At 40.9% G+C, this 13,132-nt stretch overlaps 1 protein-coding gene across 5 annotated transcripts in view; it reads left to right on the top strand.

Annotated features, from left to right (window-relative positions):
* The window catches only part of MTMR3 (myotubularin related protein 3), an 84,533-nt gene that overhangs the window by 7,186 nt on the left and 64,215 nt on the right, over positions 1 to 13,132 (top strand). The window contains exon 1 of one of the 5 annotated variants that reach the window (XM_062010344.1): positions 1,217 to 1,304. The exons of 3 other annotated variants lie outside the window; for them this stretch is intronic. The gene's annotated coding sequence lies outside the window, so the exon portion shown is untranslated. Of the gene's footprint in view, positions 1 to 1,216; positions 1,305 to 12,182; positions 12,305 to 13,132 lie in introns of those variants that run through there. One more of the 5 variants, XM_062010345.1, reaches the window with a different exon arrangement.

Below are 13,132 nucleotides of genomic sequence, written 5' to 3'. Positions count from 1 at the left end.
TCTTACACCACTTCTTCGTGCTTTCAAAATGAGTTGAAGTCCCAAGGTACTCATAGTTGCAGTTAGGTTTGGAATTGGTGGGAAGCATTTCTGTGCTGTGTGGTAGTTAGAAGGGGACCTGCAGCTTGAGTCTCCTTATTTTCACTATGAGTAAATCAGGAAAGGGAGTAAGGTAGTTGCTGTGGCTTTGTGATTTCATCTCTTGTAGCCGCAGTTGACCTCAGTGTGTACCTATGAAAGCTTTACTTAATGCATTGCTATCTGTAAGCTTGTAATTGCTATCATTGAAACTTAAACCTGAGATAAAATGAGATGCAGTGAAGTTCTGCTGTTTGTAATTATACTGTTTGTGGCATCCTTGATAGTTGTTTGGATTCAGACCTTTTCAGACCCAGTTCTGGATTAGTTACAACTGAAAACTGTTCTCAATCTGACTTGCTTCCAGACTTCAGGGTCTTCTCTAAGAGTCAAAACTACTGCTAGCTGGCTTTTACTGTTCTGTGGGTTCTCTATGAGTTGAGGCTTTTAAAATACTTGTCTGTCTCCTGACAAAGAACAGAGAGGCTATGAGAACTCATTTGCTGTATTGCAGAGCAACTTTCCTGGAAAAATATTGTGAAGATATTGCTCTATAGGTGCTGCAAAGTTTGCTATGGTCTGACCAGAGCAGAAACACCTTTTCTAAGTGTTGTGAGGCTATAGCTTTGATTTTATTGTTCTCCTTAAGTTTTTCTTGTTTCATTTTTGACTTCTGAGAACACAGATGTTAATGTAGGCATTGTTGAACTTTAGATCTGAAAAACCTGACTAAAATATTGAAAGAGATTTGCTTTTCTAGGTTATTTTGATTACTTTCCTTCAATAAATAGATGCAGAAAGCAAGTGAAGTGTATTGAATGTTAGCCTGCAAGTTTATTGTCTCTGCCTGCATACCTCTTACTACTTTCTGTCTAAGTATTGTGCATGTAGTGGATAAGCTTTGCATCAAATTAATGACTAATCCTTATCTAATAAGTGTTCATCCTCACAGCTAAGTGTTCCTATTCTCTAATGGGATGGTGGTTGGTGGATGTACTAGCCATGAGTACGTTTCAGAATTTAGATTCTTAATTTTCTCTCGCTGCTGGCAGCAGGAATTTGCTGTGAACAGGACATTATATTCTGGTTGGATACCCATTGTAATTAAATTATTATCTTTGTCTATGTTCAGTGAACCTTTCTTTGGGTAACTTCCAAAAGAATGCACGTTTTTGCACTTGGGGAAAGTCTGAAGTCTCTGAGGAAAAAGAGGAAGATGGAGCAAGGTAAATATTTTGAGGTCTGCTAGGCTTTCCTAGTAGGTTTGGCTAATGGATTATGGTCAAGGCATAGTTGTTTTCTAATGCAGAATACAATAGCTTGCTTGTTTTCTTTTACTCGGGACTGGAATCTCTTAATCCCCTCAGACTCAAGCATGAGCATCACATGATTTGGAGGTGTTTGGTTAGTGTACTTCACTACTGCAGAGCATCCTTCTACATGAGTAAATTGAGACTGCAGAGAGAAGCCACATGGAAATTTTCTGTTTGGAAATCCATGTCGAAGTGTTTAATATTTTGCTCCTGGGTCATGTTCTGGCAAAACTAAGGGAGTGCATCTGGTCAGTTAGACTTCTAAGTAAGGAAATAATATTTAGAATAGAATATTTCTGCTCTAAAACTCTTAGTTCATGATAAAAAGGACTATAACTTCAATATACCAATAGTATACCTGTATACTTCAGTATTACCTACAAATGCCCAAACCCTGTAGAGTACTTGTAAGGAAACTTCCTTGCAGGGTCACTGTGGTGGTACAGCTATTCATAGGTGGTTCTTTCAGAGTCTGTGACTATAAGGGTATATAGCTGTATAAGTAATACTCAAACCAAATAACAGTAATAAATATTCATTAGCAGATAACTTCAGAAAATAGCAGCTTCTTGTATAGCTGTATAATGGTACCAACAGGCTTAGTTGCTGTCACATTGCTTTTTCCTCCTCTTCAGTTTTACAGGCTTTAGTAGCTGGAACTAAAATGTCTTCCACGTGGCAAATTGGAATTTTAGCTTTGAAATGACAGGATGAATGCTGATACTGGATGAGGGTAACTGCTAAACACTCTTCTCCTGAGAGAACTAGATGAGTATATTGTTGCGACTTTAAAACACAGCAGGCTTCCCTAAAGTGCTGAAATAAGGTAGTGAACTGAGGATGGTGAAAACCCCTTCCAGTGATTTTTTTTGGAGATGCTGATATTGACTTTTGGTGCTGCTTTTGCAGAATTTGCTATGTTAAGCACAAGATCCCTGTTCCTTTGCTTTGGAGTAGCTTTGGTAACTGATTTTTCCAGCAGCTGAAGCTCATTTCTTCCCAAGCTGTTTCACTTGCATTGAAAGAAATGCAAAAATAAAGGGGGAGCTCTAGCTGTGGTGGCTCTATACTTAGCTTGTTACTCCAGGCAAAGTGTCTTTTGCTTCTCAGTGTTGACTCGTAGGCTGGTTTGAGCTGTCTAGTTTTCAACTGCTAGGTCATTCTAACTCCTCTGTGATGTTGTTGTTTCATGGGCACTCCTATGAACTCTGGAGAGGTTGGGGATAACCTAACAGTGGAAGGCTCTGTCCTTGGGAATTCCTTAGTAATTTGCTGGGGGGTGTGTGGGGGGTGGGAAGCAATGACAAACCTGCTGTAGTAATGAACTTGGAGTAGGAAGCAGTCTTGAAACCTGCTTGATACAATGATGACCTGCAGTGAGTGGTTGGGTTCACTGCTGCTACTGAACTGGTTGCTGCCTCAGCTGGGTAGGTGTGGTGGCTGTGTGGAGGACTCAGCCTGGGGTGTTCTGGACAAAGGACTGAAGGATTTTGCTTGATTTGACAAGGGTAAGCCTGGTATAAGAAGGACAATAAGAGCTATTTTTTGCTTTCATTTTTTTAAAGACTAGTTTTTTAATAAGCTGTTTGTTTAAGGGACAAGTTTAGGTGCTCCCATCCTTTCTGAGAGTCACACCCAGAGAGCAGTCCTATTAAAATTAATAGTGCTGTTGCATCACTCCTTAGACTGCCACACTCTCATTCAGCACTAAGGTATGAAGACTTTTCCTCTTGCATAAGACAACTTGATTTGTTCTGGTTGAGGAGGAAACAGTTTGGCAGCTCACTAAAGTTGCATGCTACTGTGCCCTGTAGCTTATTTTTCTAAACATTACTATTTCAAGTTATTGTCCAGCTTTCTAAACTACTTTACCAGTACATACAACTGCCTGAGACTGAGACTGGACAACTCATGACACTGAGGTAGTGATGATTTGGCCAGCCCTTGCTGAATGTAGTTCCTTTGCTGCTTCTGGCATACTTCTTATACCTAGACCCAAGTTAACTTGGCATTCAAATTAAAGACCCAGGAGGGCTAAGCCTCATGTACTTGAACATATTTCAAGAGCCCCAAAATTGCAACATGGCTTGATCTGTCTTGTTTCTGTTAAATTTTTAGATATTCATAGCAACTGTTACTGTGTGGTTTTTTTTCTGGTTCTTCCAACAAAATTCAGTTTAGTCTCCTCACAGAAACACTTTCTTCCATTTGTCAATCCCAGCAGACCAGGTAGTGTACTGGTTAGGAAATATTTTTTCTAAAAATACACTGCAGATCAGTAACATTTATTATTGAGCTAAGTTAAGCTAAACTGAATTGGCTTACCAAAAGCAAGGAGTGATAGGTTAAAACATACCTTGTCAAAAGAAGTTGATCTTAAGTACTTTGTATTATGAAAAGGGCAAAAGGGAACTTTAGTTTGTTTTGTGTAAGAATTAACATGTTAGCAGTTAGCAGGTGGACTGGAGAGAATCTAGTGAAGTTTGCAGTTTAAAGAAAGGCCTAATGCCAAAACCCACTCCAAAAACTAATTGATGTGTTTGAGCTCTCAGTTTTTTGTGCTGACTCTTGCTAAGACAATCTCAAAATTGCTAGAGCTAGTCTGAGTTTCCAGGCTGGATTTGGAGCATGGTAGAAGCTTCTGAAGGTGCAGAGAACACTGGAGTCTGTTCAGGTAGGTTTGTGGCTCTTGGTGGTTTTATTGCTGGAAAGATTCAGGAGCCTGAAGATGTTGCTGTGGTGCACATTTGTGGTGCAGTTGCAGGTGTAGCCAGCAGAGTTTTGTTACTGCTAGTAAAAGGTCAGCTTTTCAACTGTTGTGAATTGATGAACAGAAAACTTGAAACTGCTGTTGTAGCACCTGCTTTCTGGAACTTCAGGCCACCTGTTTGACTCTAGAAAACTTTGGAGGAAAACTAGGGTCCCTGTGTGGGGTTGGTGTTTGTAAGATCTGCTTGACTATTTGTAACTAACCATGATACAAAAGGTGAAGGTGTACCCTAGGGCCTGTTCAGAGAAGGACTTGTTCAGCTGAATAAAGATAACTGTGGTAAAACAGTTCAATGCATCCATCACCTTTGCAAAGAAACACATGACACTTCAACAGCAATTAGTCAGGTTTGGTCATTGTATTCTGCCCTAGGTGACTTTATTGCTGAAAGACTTGACATAGCAGTATTTGTGCATGTTGAGACATCTATGATGGCCTGAAACTTAGCTAACAAGCAACAAATCCTTCAGTTGACTTCTGAAGAGCTGCTTTACCTGAAACCACTCAAAAGTCAAATTAATGGCTTACTTTATTTTTTAAAGTAGCGCTTCAAGCAGAACTCAGAGTCTAAGCAATGTACTGGTAGTTCATGGTATATGAGACTGCGGAAGGAAAAAACTTGTGAAACATTGTGTGAAGCAGGGAATCCATAGATCATGCTGTGCAGTGGCAGCTCAGCCACTACATGGAATTCAGGACATCTTTACCATGTTGTGAGGAGCTTGTTGCTTGATGCTTGTCTATTCCTTCAACACAGAGCTTTTTGTAACCTTTAAACTCTAAGTGTAGGTTAGGAATTTGTCCTGTTAAAACCTGCATTTGTTTAAAGAGTTAGCTCCTACTTGTTCACCTATGTCCTACATCTCTAGATCTCAGTTATTTAAATACCAAGGTGTGTGTCACTCCAAACTTACTGGGTAGGTAGGTTTTTCTTTTAACAGAAAGAAATAAATGTGACCTGTAGCAAGCAAACAGCTGTGCCTGTCTTATTCCATCTTCTTCATTCTTTAGGTCAGTTTAAGTATGGTATTAAAGTTCTAAATTGGGTTTTAGGAGTTGGTCTGCTGGTGGGTTTTATCTGTCAAATTGTGGAGATTTGTCCAGTGCTTCTGAGATGAGGAGTGTCTGACTGCAGCCTTATCTTGGAAGTGATGTATTTTATGTTGTATCTGATGTCAATTTTACAGGCTGTCATTTGGGGAGGAATGGGGAAAAGTCCTTACCAATGTCTCATCTGAACAAAATACTCTAGGTGAATACTGTAACAGATGCCATGTATATGGACTAAGTTAAAAATGAAGTGCCTGATGATGAAGTAATTTGAATAGAAGGATCTGAAGGCTTAAATTCTGAAGAGTAAGTCTTCTGATTTGTCCAGTTAGGTTTGCTGTGCTCTGAATTTTGGAAAGGAGAAGCAGCAGTAGGTGTGAATTACATCCTTTCTCAGTATTTTGAAGTAGCTTGGTCTAAAATTCTCACAGAAACCTTGCTAACACTGAACTTGTGCAATAGGAGTTAAGGTGAGTTGAGTTCATTGCAACTCAAGTGTGGTTCTTTTCCAGTATTTTGATTTCTTGTCACATGAGACAGACTGATTTGAGATGGAAACCTTCAACTTGACTTTTGTTTCTGTATCAACACATTGTATCTTCTGAGTTTAACTTGCAGTCTTAGTGCTATGTTCAGCATGACTAGACTCAGACTCTAAAAGGGGATTCTTAACATACTGCTGCTAGACCAGAGTTACTGCAAGTAAAATGCTTAACAGGTGCTTCTGCAGGTAAGATAGTCCCCATCTTAATTGTTACTACAGCACTCACTAGGTAGTGTTCTGCTAGTGTGCTGTTGTCTAGGAGAGCTGTCTAGAGTAACGGGGCTGCTTTGTGGAACATGGGACTCTGGAACTACTCTGCCCTGTGGTAGTAGGGCATTAGGCTGAGCTGCTGGTACTAGAAGGCTTTAATGGTGAAGGGGTAGCTGTTACTGCTGATTACAAATTATCCCACAGAAGTGTAACTCCTGAATCTGTTCTGTATCTCAGTCAAACTCAGATGGAAAGTGTCACCTAGAAGAATATGTATCTCTCCTAGGATATGTCTGCTTCAGGCTGGCATTGGGTTATGTACCTGTGGTGCTATTCAAGTTGTACTCGAGATTCATGTAGGAAATGGAAGCTGATCCTTTCCTCTTTCTCAGAACTATTTTATTAATTGTTAACTGAAACAGTTGCATTACTGGTTTTGGTTTAGCAGTGGTGAGATTTTATCTTTTACTTGATAAATGCTCATGTTTTTTCCACAGATTAAATGGGCTTAGTCCTTGTGGATTGGGGAGTAGAGAGTGACTGGATTCGTGGATGATAGGGTGGCTATGTGTCTAATCCAGTAGTGAGAACTAATGCACTGAGATGTCATTCTGAAAAGTTATTCAGTAACTTTTTTGCAGCTCGATGACAAAACCAAACAATGCTGGTGAAGTTAAGGTTAAACTAAAAAGGTACAAAACACAAATGTATTTCAGAACTTGTTCCTAGATGTGGTAAAGCCTTTGTTGGTAACTGTACTTGGGCACTTATTCCTCCTGGCTCTAACAAGACTAAAATTCGTTGTTTCTGTTACTTAATACCTATACAATTAGGACTTCTAGCTGTTACTTCTGGGGTTTTAGTTTATCTTGACTGTAAGCAAAATGATTATCTGTCAGCTTACTGTAATGCTGAAAAGGCATGATTTGCTTTTCAAACTTCTTGCAAGGCAAATAACACATCTACATTTCTGTTTGCTCTGGTGTAAGTTATTGCAGAGTATTGGCAGGTCTCTGCCAGGGGATCAGGTATCAGTCTGAGCTAGAAGCTAGTCTGCTAGCACATTTAATCTACTTTTGATTTGTCAAGACCTCAAAGGTAGAAACAAAAAGCACTTTGTCCTGGCTATTCTCAGGAAGACTGACACTTGAATTACTCTTTCTAGTTGTCTGTTCACTTGTTTTCTTAGAGTGCTGCTCTTGCTGAGTGAAGAGCATTGTTCTGTAGAAGTCACTTCCACTGTTGAAGTTCAAAGGCTTTCATCTATAAGTTGAACATCTTATAGTGCCATTTTAAAGTGTGGTACTTGTTTGAACAGTTTCAAGTTCAACTGTATCAGCATAAGTCTGTGAAACTTCTCTGGTAACTGGTAGCCCTTCTGTAGAAAAAAAGCTATGCCAGGGCTGAATCTTGCTGCCTTGCAGCAAATCCGTGAGGCTGTACCTCCTTTCCCTCCGTTGAATGAGAAGCATGGGACTGAAGGTACTTTTTGATCTGTGCAGAAGAAGCTGCAGAGAACCAGTATCTCTAGGGTTCTGGTGGACCCTCCAGAGAGTCGTTCATGCTTCCTTATGCTTTGTTGCCGAGAGAATTGAAGTCTGATGGAGTAGGCTGGAAATACTACATCCCTGTTCTAGTTCTTTTTTTATATATTATGGTAAACTTTTCTTCCTTGTTAATCTCAAATGTCTAGATACAGTAAAAAGTCTTTAGAATCATAGAATCACAGAATGTTAGGAGTTGGAAGGGGCCTTTAGAGATCATCTAGTCCAACCCCCCTGCAGAAGCAGGGTCACCTAGATCACGTCGCATAGGAACATGTCCAGGCGGGTCTTGAAGACCTCCAAGGAAGGAGACTCCACAACCCCTCTGGGCAGCCTGTCTACCTCCTGTCATTTTCATGTTGCCATTTTCTGACGCTCTAGTCATCAGGGCTTTGAATTTCTCATGCATATTAGAGCTGTGTGACCTTCCCTGACGCTTGTAGGTGATCATGAAGTATTCAGTTTATCTTCAAATAGATGAGCTTGGTTTCTTACTGTTCATTGCATGCTTTTCTGTGTTCTGTTTGCGTTTAACTTAGTTAAGCAATAATAGCTGAAAGCATTGAACTGATTGAATTGAGAGAACAAACCAATAACCATAATGCAATAAGCATTATTGCAACATCCTGGTAATCAAAATTCCAGTAGTGGAATACTTGATTTAATTTTTAAGCTATGAGAAAATAGTGGTGGTGATAGCAATAACTGACCCTTCAGCAGCTACTGAGGTGTGTAGGAAGAACTGTATAGCTGTTGAGGATAACATCTGAGCTGCTGCTTCTTTGCATTTGAACATCAAGAATGTGGTGTACAGGTATGTATTTTAATTACTGATGCTACCACAACCAGCCTGGATGATACTGTTTACTTCCTGCTAATGATTCTATCTAGATGTATTTAAGCTGGAAAGTGCGGATAAGGACACGTGGATGTTGCTGTCCTCCCACCAAACCACTCAGCTCCATCAAGCATGTGTCTGTCTCTTGAACTGAGTGTCAAAAATAGTTAAGAACTGTTCACAAAGTGATATAACATGGGCCTTTTTTAAAAGAGGCAAGGTCAGATACAATCTGTCTTGAAGCGAGAAGGATCTCAAGGTCTCTAGGGCAGTTTTTGGCACTAAGGATGCTTCCAGTAAAAGATTAATGGCTTGGCTGCAGATGGTTTGGCAGCTTTCTTGGCATGAAAACTTGGTTAACCAACACTACTGTAGAAATAGAATAGGTACAGCTTCTAGAGACCTCACTGCAAAGCTCTGAAGAACTTTGTCTCATGTGAGGACAGCTCTGACTCAGTGGGGATAGTAAGCATGTAAAGCAACATCGCTGTGCAAGTCAGGATTGTTATGACTTCCAATCTCACAAGGGAGGGCATCAGTTCTATCTCATTACACTCTTGAATTGCATACCATCTCTAACTTGTTTCTTACCTCACTCTACTGTTGTGCTTACTTGTAGGCACTGATTTCCAGCTGTGTAGGCTCAAGCACAGCTGCATGCTCTGCTGCTAAGTGAATAGGCACTAATTGTTGGGGTAAGTGCCGCAAGACTGTTGGCCTGGTAGTAAGTGCCAGGGTCAAGATGGTGACTGAAAGGTTCAGGCAGTGCCTGCCCACAGATACTCTCCATGTGCAGGAAGATGCTGCTCATTGGCAGAGCAGGCTGTTGATCCATACCAGTTCAGAAGCTTCTAGTATGATAGAAACTTGCCCGAAGGCCAACCATTGGTAATTATCATACTGAATTTCCCATTGATTTTGCCAGATACTGCCGTGGGGTCAATGTTACATCTTAAATGTGGGTATTGTGAGCAATTATTGAAGAATTTCAGATGAATGCTTATAGAACAATAGTGACTTAGAGTCTAGGACATCTTAATGGCACTATGGAAGGTAGCTGTTGTGTTAACAGAGCCATTCTGAATATGTTTCAGCATTGCATTGAGAAATTGTGATGCCAGAACTTGAATATGGATCCATCTTACATGTGCACTCGTGTGAGAATGGCAGAGCAGCACATGCCAGGCTTGAAGATGTTTCTTTTGGTATGACTTAGAGTATGATACAGTTATCCTTTGCTTTTGATGTTTTATGTGAACTCTGTTATGAATTGGCTGTTGAGAAGTGACTGCAAGCTGTAGGTTATGGGAAAACCTGGCTCCCTCAAAAGAGAATGCATCTGTTTCTCCAGTCCAGGGAGAGAAAGCTGCTTGTATAGCTTTCATTTGGCTCTTTCGAGTCCAACCTCAATGATTCTATGACATGTCAGGAAGACAGTTCTATGTTTCCATCTGCATGAGCAGTCTGTCTTCTAGCATTGATGTCCCAGACTTTCTGTTTTTTTCCTCTTAAGCTCAAGTACATAAGCTGAAGTACCCTTGCTTTTGTACTAGTTCATTCCTCATCAGTCAAGTTGTTAGAGGGGAGGAAAACCTGGTAATACTTGCAAGCTTTTGGAATGGGTTAGTATGAGCTGTTCAAATGTTTGCTGCTTGCTTGTCTCTGAGCTTGCTTCTGACTGCATAGTTTAAAGGACGTACAGGGGTGTTCTGTGCAGGAGGGACCAGGTATTATCCCCAAGATATCTGAAGGGCACTGCCTGGCATAGCTGTCCAGATGCCAATGAGGATTGGCTTGTGTGAATATGAAATCAGTAAAATGGCATCTCTCTAAACATGGTCTTTAACTACCTGTTCTCCTTGGCAGAACTACCTTAACATAGCAAATGTTTAGGTTGTCTAAAGCAGGCATTGTTTTACTGCAGACAAATGTCTTAACCTGAGGGAGGACTTTGGCGTAAGGCTGAAGAAGTCTTTCAGTTGTCCTCCTTGCTAGCCATACTAGCAGGAGATGGATGTGTTTTTTCACAGGGTTGTGAACATCTGCATGAAGTCATAAAGCATCAAGTTCAAGTATGCTTTTCACCAAATGGAACTGAGGTAGCCTTGAGTGCCAGAAGACAGGATTGTCAATGACTGATGAAGGATCCGTACTACCTGCCTTCAGACTTCCCTTTAAGTGTCTTGGGTTTCTGATGGAGTTCAACAGGTTGACTTAGATACCACCAGAGTCAGGTAGTAGGGAGTGGGGCTGAGAGTGTAAAAGTGAAGGTAATACAAGAGGAAAATGTGAAGATCTGCCATGCTATTACTGCATTGATTTCTATAGCTGTGCACGGCCTACACATCAAACGTATGCCGATGAGAGCATCTCCCTCTTGTCCTTGCTTCTGTGGAAGCAAAGTGACAGGCTTCAGTTCCTCACTCTTGCTGCTTTAATTCTTCCTATGGCTACTATCAGAGTAGCTTTGCTTTGTGCTTTGGCTTGCTCTGTCCTTGCTTGAGCTGTCACTGCAGTCTGCAAGCCTTTCACGTGAACCTCACTGGCGTAGCAGTTGATTGAGCAGTGGAGGCCTGAGTAAGTATCACTGGCTGATTCTCAAGTCTGACATCATACTGAAGGATTAGATGGCTCTCTTTCACCATGGGGATAATGAAATAATTCCTACCGTGTTATTCATTAACTCACATTTCACTCAATGGCTCCTAAGAGGATAATGAGTATGTTAGAAGTGAACTTGCGTAAGACTTCTGTCATCCTTCTGATAATATAAACAAGAGTTAAAGCTGTGGCAAACTACCTTTAAGTGTGGCAGTGATGCCTCACTGAGGTAGGTGGCCTGTGAAGCATTATGTATACTGACCTAGGCTAATGATTTTAGAAAAAACAGCCTGTCTCTAACAGTTATTGGAGAAATAGTGCCCAGAGCCAGATGAAGGTCTTGCTTAGTGTAGAGGCTGCACCTTGTTGAATGGCTGTACAGGAAGGTGATGTTAAGCCCAGCTCTGCTGTGCTTCAGGGCAGCTATAAGAGCTCAACAAATAAATTGGGGGACCTGCAATGATAAAAGGAGGGGAAAATTATCTTGGTGAAAGACAGCTGCTCCTGATTTGTATAGAACCTGTTGAATCTTGTTGAGTTTCTAGTTTTAGGGTTAATGTAGCTTAAGCATGTGTAAAATTTGAATATCACTTAAGTGTTAGTGTCATGCCCACTTCCCCTTCATGTATGTGGTTTTGTCAGCTTCAGCTGCCATGTGCTATGTGTACTGTGAAAAACTTTAAAGGAGGGAAAGCTTATATAATTTGCAAAGGGATTTTCACTAACAGTGTGTTAAAAACAACACTGGACAACTCTACCCCTAGCCTTAGACCTGATTCTTTTAAGGGAGGCTATGGAAATTAGGTATTTTGACTCATTTTGGCACTAATGTGAGTCCCTGATGACCTGGGCTTCCTGATACAATATGGCAGGGGCTGTTTATCAAGCTACTGTACCAAATACAGTACTGTTCTATTCATAAAGCTTGCTGGGGAGCTCATCTCCCTCCAGAAGAAGTTTATCTGTGCTGGGCAATTGAGCCAATAAACAAATATAATCAGATTAAGCTGTTTGTGGGAGGAATGATGATTGGATATTCAAATGCCTAACCATCTGATCTTTTGGCTCTTGCTGTGAGTGCAGTGGCATCAGCAGTTCATCACCACAGGTATTAACTGAGATAACTTTAAGCAGAGGCTGCAGTAGCCTTGGATATCTGAAGATTGTAGAACTTCCAGGTGGCCCAGTAAGACCTTAAATTACCTGGTATTTGTAGAAACACTGGGTGAGGGAATTGTGGATTTGTCTGGGAAGAAGTTGTAAGTGCTGGTCTGGTGAGCCAGGTGGCTGCCATCCTGGAGATGTGTCCCTGCCCTGTTGTGGTGCTGGCTAGTAAGTTACTGGAAGCTTCTACAGGTGTGTACTGTACTGGTTCTGATGTTAAGTACACAACCCCAAGCCTGAGGGCTCATCTCTGCAGCTCAGACCCCCAGCTAGTGGAGTTGTATTTCCCAAATACAGAGCAGGGTACTACAAAAATTGGGAGTGTTTGAAGGACTGGACTTCAGGCATCTGTTCTGGGTACCAAAACTAGAAGATCCTTCTGGTGCCTTGAGCTCTTGCTATGCTTAGGTTCTCAACCTTTTAAAAATACATTACTACCACTAAACCATATGGCACTGTGTGAAAGCTGTGGTAAGTGCTGTAAATCTTCAGCAGAAGAGGTGCTATGAAATGAGCAGTGTAGAAAAGATTGACTTAACTCCATACTGACTACAAGGCTTAATAAATTTAAGGTAATGAGAAGTTCAGGATTTAGGTAGTGTTGTCTACCTAGTTTACTGAGTAGGTAAGCTGAGCTGTGGGTTTACAGGAAGGAAAGGATGTAGAAGGGAATCGGGCATCAGACATACTTTAAGAGAAGCTGAACTGAAGCATCACTGGTGATTATAGTGCTTCCATATCCTAATGTATAATTATTAATGTTTTTTCAATATAGATGTTTTAAGATGAAATTACAAGTTGATTTCCATGGCATGTGTGAGTAGTGAAAATATTTGCTGTGTCATTAATACATGAGTCTCAGACTGTCAGCTTTGCCTCCCTTGTTTACTTTATTGTGCAACTACATGTAAGAACCTAGTCCAAAATTCCATCACCAAAGCATACCTGCGCTGTCAAGGATCCCTTCCCTTACAGCAGCATTTACACACCAGTCCTCTGACTTCTTGTGCAATAGTAAAA

The sequence above is a fragment of the Colius striatus genome, chromosome 17 (genome assembly GCF_028858725.1).
Source record: "Colius striatus isolate bColStr4 chromosome 17, bColStr4.1.hap1, whole genome shotgun sequence".
Taxonomy (NCBI): Eukaryota; Metazoa; Chordata; class Aves; order Coliiformes; family Coliidae; genus Colius; species Colius striatus.
Note: the sequence above shows the minus strand (reverse complement) of the source record. Positions and strands in the feature narration are given on the sequence as shown.